The sequence below is a fragment of the Lissotriton vulgaris genome, chromosome 4_1 (genome assembly GCF_964263255.1).
Source record: "Lissotriton vulgaris chromosome 4_1, aLisVul1.2, whole genome shotgun sequence".
Classification (NCBI taxonomy): domain Eukaryota; kingdom Metazoa; phylum Chordata; class Amphibia; order Caudata; family Salamandridae; genus Lissotriton; species Lissotriton vulgaris.
Genome location: NC_141691.1, coordinates 680,722,832 through 680,736,425, shown reverse-complemented (window position 1 = coordinate 680,736,425; position 13,594 = coordinate 680,722,832). Strand labels below are relative to the sequence as shown.

Below are 13,594 nucleotides of genomic sequence, written 5' to 3'. Positions count from 1 at the left end.
TTCGCCCCTTTTCGCGTTTGTCCGTGAATAAAATGCGCCTTAGTTTGTTCCTGTTTACACCCCTGTGACGTCGTTGTCTAATGGTTGAAGACTTGTGATGTGTTTTTGCAGAAGTCGTGTGTTTATTTCTTTATTAGCGTTGCCATTGGTGTTCTGTCCGTTTAACCCTGCCCCCTGTGTGACGTCTTTTGCATGTCAATGGAAGACAGTCATCGTAGATGCAAGTCACGCCCGCTGTTAAATGTTGTCTGGGTAACTCCTTGCAATTTGTGTATATTTCTTATTGTTATAGCGCGCACGTCGTGTGTTTTTGCGCACCTCGTGAGTTTTAAGGCCATTTCCGCTGTATGTTTTTTTGTTTAGAAATGTGCGTCCTAAATTCTATTTCCCCTTTTTTTTTTTTTTTAAATGTGCGTCCTAAATTACGTTTCCGCTCTATGTTTGCATATTAAGCGCAATTCCGCTATATCTGGGCATATGTATCTGTGTTGTTCTTTACCTTGGACTCTGTTTGTTATTAGCATTTGGCATTGCTTTGTAAACAGCCACATTTGTTCTTTGAGACGCCCACGGCCACATTCTTACACTCGACCACGCCCCCAAGGGACTGTTTTTCCATTCTTAGCGTTTTTGCTTTTTTAAATGTATTTTGTTTTTCATCTATAGCCTATGTCCTCCTGCTACATCTCCTCTTTCAAATGGTGTATTGTGTGTAGTGATTGGTGCATTACTTTTGTAGTTTACCTGGCTCAAAGGTTTGTGTTCTCTCTTTATAATAGTAGTATAGATATATATATTTGTTAATTTTTAATTATAGAAGAGTAAGCATGTACATATAATTATTGCATTTCAAAGTATACTTACATATATCTTGTTTTTCTTTACTTGCTGGATAGTTTTTCGATATTTGCAGTTTATTTACTGGTTTCTTTCATTTCTGTTGGTTAAAAAATGATATGTTATTTTTATTGAAGTATTGCATTTAGTTTGTTAGTGTTGTTTATTTAGCCTCTATTTTTATTTAGTTGTTTTTTTCTAAAAAGAATACCTAGGGGCCTGTTAGGATGACGGGCGGACCTGAGTCTGACCGCCATCCTAGCAGGAACGGGACCACCTGCCTGCCATGTGGCGGTTCCGCACCCCTGATCATGATGTGACCGCCACCGCGGCAGTCGCATCTGGCATTTTAACATTGCGGCGGATGCTGCTGGCTGCAGCACCGGCCGCAATGGTAAAATAACATGTTGTACATTTCCATGCACACAGTGGCAGGCACCGCGCGGTGCCTGCCACCTTGTGCATGGACATGTGGTACCCCCCCCCAAGTGCCCCCCAACCCCTTGAGGGCCCGCAAAGGGCTGCCAAAGCAAGTCTCCGGAGAAGTGTGGCTCAATGATTAGAGCGGCAGACCCTGATGCAGAGGTCTAGCCCGGGACCAGGGTTCAATTCCCCACCTCGGCGGGTCTTGGGCTCAAAATTCCACTGACCTGATAATTCTCGCCTCGGTGCCTATTCCAATCATGGAGTCCCACTCTGCAACTCTGGGCAATAGCTTGCTTAACCTCCACAAAGGCCCCCACAACGGTAAGGATGCCTGGCCTCCACCTTGGGGGTGCCTAGGAATGGACGCCTCACAGGGAAAGCCAGGATGGGTTCCACAGCGGTATTCGTACAAGCGCCTTGAGACCCTTGCGGGTGAGTAGTATGCTATACAAGTATCAATTTACATTTACACCATGGAAAGGCCTTAAATCCCAAGCATCATAATATGGATGGTGGTGAATGCTAGGCTCCGCCACCATATATGGGCCCCAGCTCCGCCCCACCAGCAAACGTAACGATTGTCGCCCAGCAGAAAAGCGGCAGACGGACTTTCCGTCTGCCGCGATACCCACCACCTTCGTAATATGGTGGTGAGTAATTCAGGTTATGATGGCGTGACGATCGCCACCACCGGCACAGCAGTGGCTATCGTTACGCCATCGTAATCACCCCCTTTTTAGTTGATGCAGTTTATTTCCTTTATGATGTTGTTTATTATTTTTTTTTCCTCATATGACTAAGGTGGAGGCCAAGAGCTGTCTGGAGGTCTAAAGGGTCTGGGCGCCACAACTTCAACGATCTAGGCATCATAGAGCAGCCTTCTTTAACTAATGGTCAAGGAAGGGTCAAATGGTAGCTACCACTAGCATCGCCAACCCATTGAAATGTGTTTTAACCCTTGGACTTAGTTGACCTATAGCCCAGAAGTTCTGGGATTCCAGACCCTCTCAAGGTTATGCAAGTACTCCAATTATCAGGAACCACATTCAAAATAAGGCCACATGTTTTCTTTCTTAGGGGAGCCTGATCGATAATGTAATCTACCTATGTGCTTTGAGAAACGTAGCCAACCGGCACAAGTAGGAGGTAGTTCAGAGACCCATTTTAAACAGATTTCCCTGCATGCAATAATTAGTAATATGGAGAGTAGGGATGTCCTGCTTTTCCCCAGAGCTAGCTTCTCTTCCTTCAGCACTCAAAATATATTTAAAGGTAGGCTTAGCTCAAAGTTGTACCCAAGAATTGTTATCAATACTTCACCCACATCTCACCAGAAGATCTGGATAGCTGAACACTGCCAAAATAAATGTATATCATCTGCATCCTCCAGTTGGCACCGCGGGCAGCATCTTTTTTTTGCTTCCTCCCATCTTTGCAAGTTTCTTGTGGTTCCAATAAGCCCTGTAAATAGCAAACAAATGGTTCCTCCTGAGTGGGGCAGATATTACTGATGACCATAATGTAGCTACAGATACTTGCCATAGGTGATGAACATCGCAGCCTGGCATGTCAAGCATCTAGCTCTCTTACGGGTCAAAAGGCCGTACCTGCTTGTACCATTGCCCAGAACCACTTCGCAGCTTTCTTTGTGTTAGTTTTGTGTTTAGTAATTCCTTCTCAATTTCAGTTTCTCTCCCTAGATTTGATTGAGTTTGCGACCAGCTAGTCAACTGGTAGTATTGAAATCTTGAAAGGTTATAGTTGGTGTTTTGGCACAGCACAGGTCACGGTACCAGAACACCATACTCAGCGAGTTGGCCCCATCCTAGTAATCATGCATTTAACATCGGGGACGCCAAGCTATCCTTCAAGCAAAGAGGGGTTCCTGGGTATCTCCAGATTGAAACCATGGTACTATAGAATGGATCTCTAACATTCTCCTAAACTGAATACAGACTTGCTGCAATTAAAGTCTTAAATGTAACTTTTTTTTGAAAATTCGAGTGGCCAAATTTAAATAGAAAATATTTGCCTTCATCTCCTAGGTTGCTTGTTAAGGCTCTATATATCATTGGCATGTCCTGAGTTTCCATCAACTATTGTCTGGTATTTTTCAAAAAGAAGGCCCTATAGTAAAGTTGAAAATCAGGGAGCACAATGCCACCCTCCAACTTTTTCTTTCTAAGTTTTTTCCAGGAAATTCTCACATTCTTGCTCCTCCACATAAAGCTGCTGAGTTGGCCATGTAATTTTTTTAAACCTATCTTATCTATAGAATATGAGGAGAGTATTAAAGATTAAGGTAAATTTTGGGAGAAGCATCATTTTGACTAAATTGGCTCTTCCTAAGATGGAAATCAGAAGGGCAGAGGTATGACAATGAGCTTCTAGGTATGGGTGCATTATCTCGTACAATTCCCAGAACCCCCCGTCCACCGCAGGCAAAGCTTCGATAAACAACGGCTCACCGGATCTCAAGCTGCTAAGTGGGTGCTCTGGAACCGTGCTCTGGATCCTCCGCCAACACCACTGATCCCCTCCTCGCTACCTCCTCAGGAGAAGGGATTGACCAGCCGGCTGACTCCTTAGCACTAGGTCCGAGATTTTAACCTCAGGAACCAGCCGCCGCAACTCAAGTCACCCCCAAACAACGGCCGTGTTAACTGCAGCTGGAAGCCGAGAGCGAAAGCAGAAGATATTGATGACGTGGGATTTCAGCAACAAGATACTAGGACCTGCTGGCCACTGCCTGACCCAAAATGGCGGCTGATTTCCCCTGTCAATCTCCGAGATTTGTGCTTTTCTCTCTCCTTCGGAGCTCAACTGCCTCAGTCTCTTCTAATCCTGGTAAGCAGATTCCTGCTTGCTATCCCGCCATAGAACCTTGAAATTGGCACTCCTCAACAGGAGACACAGGGCTTGCAAGTGCGCTGCTTGACTTAAAAATGGCGTCCTACCACCGACTTAACCTCCCATTCGCTGGGTAACTTTGTCCTCTAGACCCCTGTCCCATCCTCGCTCTCACCGTCTCTCCTGACAATTCCCGGTTCTTCTGAAGCCCTGATTCTCCAGACAAAAAGTCCTGACCTCACAACGAACACGGAGGACTCCCTGCCTGTCTTAAAAATGGTGGCGTCTTGCTCTCACTAACCTCCTGACCAGCGAGCTTTTACACCAAGTCGCCTAAAAGACGTCCACTTTCTTCCCCGTTTTGGACCATCCATCTTCATTCAAAGCGCCTATTTCTATCCTGGCATGCCCCGGCTGCCCACCAGCCCCTGGCGTCACTCGTTCTCAACAAGCAACAGTCTCGGAGGATCTACAGCCTGACTCAAAATGGCGACACCTTAACTGCATCATCCAGCAAACAACTCCGGTGAGTACTCAAGCCAAATCTGGAGGAGGGGTCCACACATGGGCTCGTTGCTCCTGATACAGTCCCTCTGGAGGTGCTGTCCTTTATTAATCAGTTTCCTGTACTGTGCTCCTGATATAGTCCCTCTGTAATCGCTGTCCTATATTAAGGGTTTTTTACAGCATAATATTGCAACGGCAGAACAGGCCCGCAATTTTCTTATGTTTCCCCCATCCGAACTGATATGTTTTAAAATGTTCTGCTTTTTTAAAGAATGTTTAAATGTTTATTAAAAGAAAAATGAATGGGTATGGGTGAATTGTAGATATTTTAAAAAATATTGTGTGTAATCATTTTTTGTATCAGTATTTTATTGAAGCACTATTGGCACTTTGATAGACCGTTAAAAATAATAATACCATTCAACCCTTACTGCTTCAGATCACATTTGTAGGAATGTTAATTAACTATGTATGTTGCATCACAAAGCACTAGTAAAGCACTTGCACTTAATTAATGCATTAGCACTTTAGTTAGTACTGTTGAAAATAATTGCTGCTATTTTCCTCTTGACAAGATCATCTCCTAACAAAATAAATAAATAAATAAATAAAATAAAAAAATTTAACACCCGTTGTCTCTCGAAATGTTTGTCTTTGCTGATAATCGATGATTTTTAGACTAAAAGCCGATTGATATGATACTTTTGCCCTGCAATGTGACGTATTAGATTACTTACCCTCGCAGTTGAAATTTAGTGAAAATGAGGTATTAATCTTTGTATTTTAACAACTGATGTTTTTAGTAAACCAGATTTACGAGGCTAACTATATTGTATCGATAGGTGTAATTGTGAAATTGTTTTTTATCTCTTTGATTTGTATGAAAAAGCTGTTTTTATTCTGTATTTTATGTGGAATTCCACGGAATTCCAAATCATAATAAAAAATAAATTGAAGTCCTATATTAATCCGTTTCATGTCCTGTGACTGCGAAGCCTGACCCTAAAATGGAGGTTCCTAATCTATGCTTACTTGATCAATAATCACCGACCATATCCTTCACTTCTTCCTTCCTCTCCTACTCCCCACTGTGTCTCTCTGAGCCTGACATCTACCCCGCACAGTCACACAACACAGCACTCATCATCCCCCTTATTGCTCTGTTTCCTGCAGGAGTTTGACCTCCTCTGAGCTTTAATTCGCCTCCCTAGAGCTAAGCTACGTACCCCCTCCAGGGGATCACACTCATTCCTGTTCCATAACTTCTCCCCCAAGGCCTCCCAGATCGACCACACAACCACTCTGAATCAGTGACTGAACAACCTTTACTCTCACATAGGCGACACGGTCCAGCCTCTCTTCATCCTCCCGCCGCTTCTTTTCACTTCTCCTCTAACCCTCTTCGAGGTTTCAAACCCCAGCTTCCAATGGTTCGATTGAAGAAATCCTGAGTCCACCTCCTGTCACCAGTGCGATACCCATCCCCATATTGCACTCGATTGCATCCCCAACCCACCCCTACAGTTGCTCTAGCCCATCCAAATTGCTGAACTCGCTCTCTCAGACCAGGTTAGATTAGCTGGCCTTGCTTACACCCCAACAGGCGGAGCTGAATTGTGAAAAAGATTCCCCCCCCTAATCAGACATAATGTTGTCTACCACAACATCCACCTCTGCTCCCCTGCTCTCAAACCCCACGGCCCAAACTCCTTTGCCATAATTTCCCCCCTAACCTCTCCCCTTAAGCCAGAAGAAACATTAAACACAAATTAATCAAACAGCATCCAGAAACACTCTTTGCGGACATTTACCACTGCTCCTCCAGAGGCCAGCTGAAAATGGACCTAATTTTCCACACGGACAGACCAGAATACTGGAACTCCATTCTCAGATCACATCTCCTCATTTCTAAAACCACCAACACCCCTCACAGCTGCAAACTGATGTTCTCATCTGCTAATTGCCCTATGCGCAGCGGCAACACCTCGGTGACCATCTACCCTAACGGCACAGTCCTGATCCAAGCTAATAACGACAATCTAGAGGCATTCAACTCCCTCTTCCCCTCACTACGTAACGCCCACTCTCACGCTCGCCTCCCCCAACCGACTCACTCTCTATCCTTGGACAGTTCTAATAGCCTTGAAACTCCAGAATCTAACCCCACGCCCTTCACTGATAACGACATCCTTCCCCCTTGACACCTTTCCCCCTACTCCATCCCCCTCCCAACTCGCACAGTTCCTACCCCCACCTTTACACCAACCAATGGCATGACACTACAGAGGTTCTCCAACCCCAGACCGCCCGTTGCCCACCACCTCCCCCCTCACAATGCCACCCTCAACCAGTAAACAAAGACCTTATCCCACTAGTTATGCTTCCCTGCACCCTCCCTCCATCCACACACAAGAGTACGCCAACACCACAGCGCGATTCTTCACTCCCCCCAATGGCAACCCACAGTGGTAACATGGACTACACTGACACCATAACACAGCCCAACCCGAACAAGCTCTCCCCCTACCGGGAACGCCCCGCTCAGGCCTACCCTTCATCCCACTCTGAGAAGACAACTCAGCGTTTCGCTATAGTAGAAAGTAAAACTAGAAACAATAATCCTGGGCCTCCTAGAGATCCTACAGAACCTCAATACTCTTCGCAAGCTCAACCCTTGGCCATTTCCGTCCCACACCCTCTCCAGCCCTAATCATCAAAGACCTACTAAAGTGCATGGGTGCAATCGGAACCCAGCCCTTCTCCTAAATCAGACTCAGAGACCCCACAGATCCAGACCCGCCATGTCCACGAGCGAAGCATTGGAGCTTGCTTCCTCGTATGACACTGCCTCCTCTCTCCCCCTAAAGCCAAGATCCAAGTCATCACAGGATTTAGAAGAGACCACCTACCTCCCAGAGTCCCAAGACCCCCATCCTTCCTCACGAACATCCCTAGGTCCCCCTTAATGAAGAAAATCAATAAGGAGCTGCCTTCCACCAAGTGCATGCTCATAAACTGCAGATCAGCCATCAAACATTCAACAGAGCTGGCAGAAATCATCCTCACTCACGACATTGACATCACCTTTATCACCGAATCATGGCTTTATGAGTTCTCTTCCGCATTCATGGACTTACTTGTTCCCCCAGGCTTTGCGATCATCTATAAAAACAGAAATGTCCAGCAAGGTGGGGGTGTAGCTATCATACAAAATCCACCATACTTGTGATGGAAATCAGCACCTTCAACTACAACTCCTTCGAATGTCTATCCACAAACATCAAGACAAGAGATGACAAATCACTTCTCTGCCACCTCCTCTACCACCCACCTGGCCACTCCGCCACATTCGGAGAACATTTATCACACTTGATAACCCACTGCTCACTTTGTGACAACACCAACTTAATTCTAGGGAACCTCAACCTCCACTGGAATAACAAAGATGACCCGCTGATCCAAACCCTGAATGAACTTCTTCTCAACAACAACCTCACCCAACATTGCAAAGAGGAAACCCACAACGGATGAGCAACCCTTGATGCCATTATTGCCCATCCGGACACAGTCACGATCGACCACATCCTGCCCGATGACTGGTCCGATCACCACATCCTCCTATTCAACATCAACCAAGTGCTCCTAGGTCATCCCCTCACATGGAACCCCCCTCAATGGGTGAGAAATCTAACTCAGATCCCCCTGGCGGACTTTGGAGTCAAGATAAGCTTTCTCCTTCCCATCTCTACAGAGGATCTCACCACAACAGAACTCACCTCCCACTACAACTCCACTATGACTATCATTCTAGACAAAATAGCGCCCTTGAAACACAAAAGGGTTAGAATCACCCCATCCAGATCCTGGTTTAACACAGACATAAACTCTGAGAGAAGGCAACTAAGAGCCGCTGAAAGACTCTGACGGAACAACCTGTCCCAAATCCTCTGAAAACAACGCAAAACAATACTGGGTATGTACAATAAACACATAAAAAATGAAAAGACTTCTTTCTTCTGCAACGCTTTAGACGATGCTAAAAACAGGCCCAAGGAGCTCTTCAAGATCATTCGTCAACAAACTTCCAAACCCCCTGCACCCTCAGCTCTGTCCACCAAAGTCTTCTGTGAGAACTTTGCTAACTTCTTCAACAACAACATTTCCAAGATTGAGCTCTCCCTTGATGCCACCCGCAGTCCCCCACGCAAGAGTACGCCCCCAGATATAGGAGCTGTCACTCACAAGCTCCCACCTACACACTGGAAAGTTTTGAACCCCATCTCCGAAGCAGAGGTAGCCGAAATGAATTCCACCGCTAAACCCTTCTCTCACGACTCCGGCCCTATTCCTGCCCAGTTAGCCAAAAAGCTCAATATCTCCTTAGCCCTGCTCTGGACCAAGATCATTAACAGCTCCCTCTCTACTGGAGTCATACCAGACTGCCTTAAAGTCGGCCAAGTCAAGCCTCTATTGAAAAAAACGGGCTTAGACACTAATGACTTAAACAACTTCAGGCCTGTGTCTAATCTTCCTCACCTAGTCAAAATCCTGGAAAGGTGTGTTCTCCTCCAATTGGCTCAACACACTGACATCACTAACCTCTTAAACACTCAACAATCAGGCTTCAGAAAAGGCTGCTGCACAGAGACAGCGATCCTCAATGTCATTGACGACCTACAAAAATCTTTAGATGCAGGCCTATGCTCCCTACTCATTCTCCTTGACTTATCGGCTGCCTTTGACACTGTAGACCATAACCTGTTCATCAAGGTACTTCATGAGAGGGTAGGGGCAGAAGAGGTGGTCCTAAAGTGGTTCTCCTCCTTTATCCAGAACTGCAGCCAAAAAATAAAGATTCAAAACTTTTCATCAGATCTCCACCCCGTCAGCAGAGGCGTCCCCCAGGGATCAGTTCTATCACCTCAACTGTTCAACATCTACATGGAACACCTCATGCCATACTCAAAAAGTCGAAATCCCCTTCCACCTCTACGCGGACGACACCCAGATCTACCTTGAAACCTCTTCCATTGGTGATATTCACAGACGCAATGACACTCTAAGAGTCGTCCAATACTGGTTGTCACAAAACCACCTGAAAATCAATAAAGACAAAACAGAAATCCACCTCATCTCTAACAAAGAGGAGAACCCCCTAATGTCTAAACTCAATCAATGCCCTAAACGACAATCTCACCATGGCGGATCCGCAAAATCGCTCAGAATCACCCTGGACCCCAAACTTGACATGACCAAACACATCAAGAACACCTTTTTTGTTACAACACAGTTCGGACAGTGGACCGCTCCAGCACAAAACAAAGCACCAACCCAAATATCACCAAATTATTAAATTTTCAATAAACCAGCGTGCACTTTCCAAATGCTCCCTGTCCCGAGAGCATATCCAAAACTTGGAAAAAGAGTCTATATTTTTGTCATAGGTGAAAAAGCACTGCTACAAGAGTGAGTCTCCACCGATCATAGGAGATTAGTAAGTCTTTGAACTGTCCTCTTATAAAGACACTGAGTCGTGATTTACAAAGTTCAATGTTCTTTTAATAATCCACTTATAGACAAGACACCAGCCAACGCGTTTCGTTCTGTCACCAGAACTTCTTCAGGGCTGAAAGTTTCAGAAAAAAAGACATACAAAAAACACTATAAGTGCCACGGAAGACAACATATACACATGCATATATAAATAAGTATATAAAAAGGTTACAACAATACAGTGCCCACATAAAAATATAAGTAATGCAGCATTTAGTGATTCAAAGCGTCATGTGAGACATTATTTTTTGCTTATGAGCAAAGTGCCTGCATTCTCAATATCATTTATTGTTAGCCAACCTATCGATATGGCATCTTATTGCAGTAGGTTCACTTTAAATAATTTAGTACCTTCTAGAAACATTTCATATGTAAATATCGTAATCACACATGTCAGCGCCACTTTCTATATCAACCTCAGTTGGTGCAAGCTGTGGGAAACATCCTGCACACAATATATCAACATAACATGAGTTAAACCAATTAGTACTCGAACATTTGGGAAAATCAATTAATCACAAAGTGTAAGTTTCACTTTTGGTACTAGATGTTAATAATTAATACAGTGTTTAGTCAGAAGAGAGAAGACCCTCCAACAACTAGTGGAGGTGCATCATCGTTTGTAAGCCTGAGCAAAGACAGTGATCGAAACATTGTCCACATAACTCAATGTCCAATAGTTTGTCCTTAGAGATGTCACATATTCCTCAAATCTATCGACATTGTGCAAGTGTAACCCTGCTATCACACATATTTCAACACATAATTCCATAAAGGTATATCCGACCCCTCGCAACTAACAAAAGAAAACAACAGGAGAAGTAATAAACCGAGTATTTATATGATCAGAGAACAGACCCAAGGGTATATGTACCTAAAGCTGTCGTTAAAGGTATTTGATGCAGACACCAAATCGCATATAGTAGGTTACCTCTTTTGAAGATCCCCAAGAACATTGGCAATCATTTGTCCTGATTATTTATAAACAAAATATATTTTATCTCCACAATCCGTGCATTGCGAGTCAACATATTGTTTCCATAGTATATTTATCAGGGATGTTTTTAATGCACCACATGAATAGAAAGAATAAATGTATAAAAGAAGAATATTTCCTACCGCAATCGATATTTCAAGGCGTGGGGTATTTCAAACAGAATTCCTTTTCCAATATTTTCTCGTGTTTATACGTTTTCTGTATTGGGTTATCCTACTACGGTGGGCCCATAAGTCTAAATATTTCCAATGGTTTCCAAATAAAGGTCTAGCTTTCTTGTTAATATAGGGCAAGGCATTAACCTATAGTCACAAAAGAAAGAAAATGAGACCATAGGGAGAGTTTAGTCCCCAGTCATGCATATACATATTTGTAAAGATACTACTTATTCGTATAGATCGAAAGCGTTTTCCAGCTAGGGGCATACTTCTGTTTACAAGAAACAAGAAAGCTAGACCTATTCAAAAAACAACTCAAATACCTCTTGCTTAAATGGTGTTTCCCGAATGGGTAGTCGCTGGCGAAACACCTATGCCTGCACTTCGCAGGACATAACCACGACCTCACCAAGACTTATGCCTATTCCTCCCCCCCGGCGAGTGCTCACTATTGTGAATCCCTTTGTTTTCCTTTCCTGTAATGTTATTCAACACACAGGTCTTCCAGTTCACCTGAATTAATGTGTTTACGTTTGCCTTAATATGTTGCCTCAACCCATGTTGTGAAGCGCTCTGACACCTTTGGGTCTGGCTAGCGCTATACAAAACTCTACAATAAATAAATAAATAAATAAATAAGTACCAATGCCAGTATTGAAATGGAAGGATTCTATGTACTGCTCTTATTTTCCTTCCAAGAGGCTCTATATAGAGATTAAATAATATCGGCGAGAGGGGACAGTTTGGAGGGTTCCCCTATTTTTCCCGGAAGCTAGTGGATAAAGAGCCGTTAATCAGTATCTTTGCTGTGGGAGCAGAGTAAATACTTTGGATAGCTTGGAGGAAATTACCATCTAGACCATTTTGTTCTATTACTTCATTAAGGTAGGGCCAACTAATTCTATCAAAGGGATTTTGCTTCCGCTGCGGTTGCAGTTTTAGTTGGCAACACTTGGGGGAAAAGTAAGGTAAGACACAACACTATTTGTCTTTGACTGTTGGGCAGTGCTGGTATCTCACCATTCGCAGCATAACCCAACTGACATTTACAGGTTTAAAAACAAACAGAGCTTGTGTGTAGAACAGCACACGCTTACCTTTGTGAAGGTTCCTCGTCTCGTGCTGTTGTTTCTGTGCAGAGCCTTACGTCAGCTTCTGTGACTGAAGCGTTTTCTTTATCTCCGGTGATACTCATTGTCGTTTTGGAGCACGCTGATGCCAGGAGCCACCCGGCACAGCGTGATACAGCGTGCCTCCATCTTAGGATTGTTTTGCCACTACATTTACAATCCGATGCCTGGTTCCTGTTTACATTACCAACCATGTTTTTTCCTGACATGCCAACGTTTTTCCTCCCTTCCAGAACGTGGTGACTCTTCGCATTTCTTTCAACAATGCTAATGCATTTCTTCTCTGCTTTCTGAAACTATGTCAGCATGCAACTTGTTCAATTTTCGTATGCTGTTTCCATGCCAATGCAAATGTCGTCGAAAAAAGACATAGGTTGCTGTTTTGTATACCTGCGGTGAGTGGAAGTTCTTTTTAACAAATTGACTATCATCCGGTGACACAATCGTTGTGTCTTGTTGCCATTTTCCATGTGGACAATATGAAACAGTAACAGGGAGATATTTCCTTTTGGCAGTACACGTTTTTGAAGCTTTTTTAAGCGACAGTGACATTTCAACATGAAATGGGTTTGTTTATTTTAACACCTTGGCTGCTAGGCGTTTTCCCCCTCCTGTGCTGGGAATTGCCATTTTGCTGGTGTCATGACGAGCTCAGCTCGTCATCAGCACAGCTCAACTGTGCATCATGACGAGCTGAGCTCGTCATGAGCATCGGAAGGGTTGATGCTCTGCACAAGGTTACGCTGCCATCTAGTGCTGAGTTTCTTGTTTCCTCCTGCTCTGACTTGCCTCCTCGCATACCTGTCTGGCCAGTTGGTGTGCACGCGGTAGTCATTGATGGTTTCTCCTTCCACTCTTTCTTTTCTCTGGTTATATAAAGAAGGGAGGATGGGTATTGGATTATGTTTATCTGTTTTTATATTTCCATTGTCTCTCACTTCTCTTCTTTTCTCTCGCTGGTTCTCTTTTCTGTCCATCTAGCTCCTACTTCTTGTTTCTGCTTTTCTCTGTTATCTTTTACACTGTTCTTTTCTGTTTTCCTTTGTACGAAAGGAGGATATGTAGTATCCTGGTTCTAATATGGTTCATGATATGCCAGTGGAATTTTCCCTGAATGATGTAAGAAAGAATGTTGT

At 44.0% G+C, this 13,594-nt stretch overlaps 1 long non-coding RNA gene across 1 annotated transcript in view; it reads right to left on the bottom strand.

The window, feature by feature from the left end:
• LOC147722436 (uncharacterized) overlaps positions 1-13,033 on the bottom strand; it is a 32,990-nt gene extending 19,957 nt beyond the window's left edge. The window contains exons 1-2 of the long non-coding RNA XR_015310025.1: positions 12,426-13,033; positions 865-937 (exon numbers count right to left, since the gene is read on the bottom strand). This is a non-coding gene — a long non-coding RNA (uncharacterized LOC147722436). The remainder of the gene's footprint in view (positions 1-864; positions 938-12,425) is intronic.
• Positions 13,034-13,594: the final 561 nt, after the last annotated feature.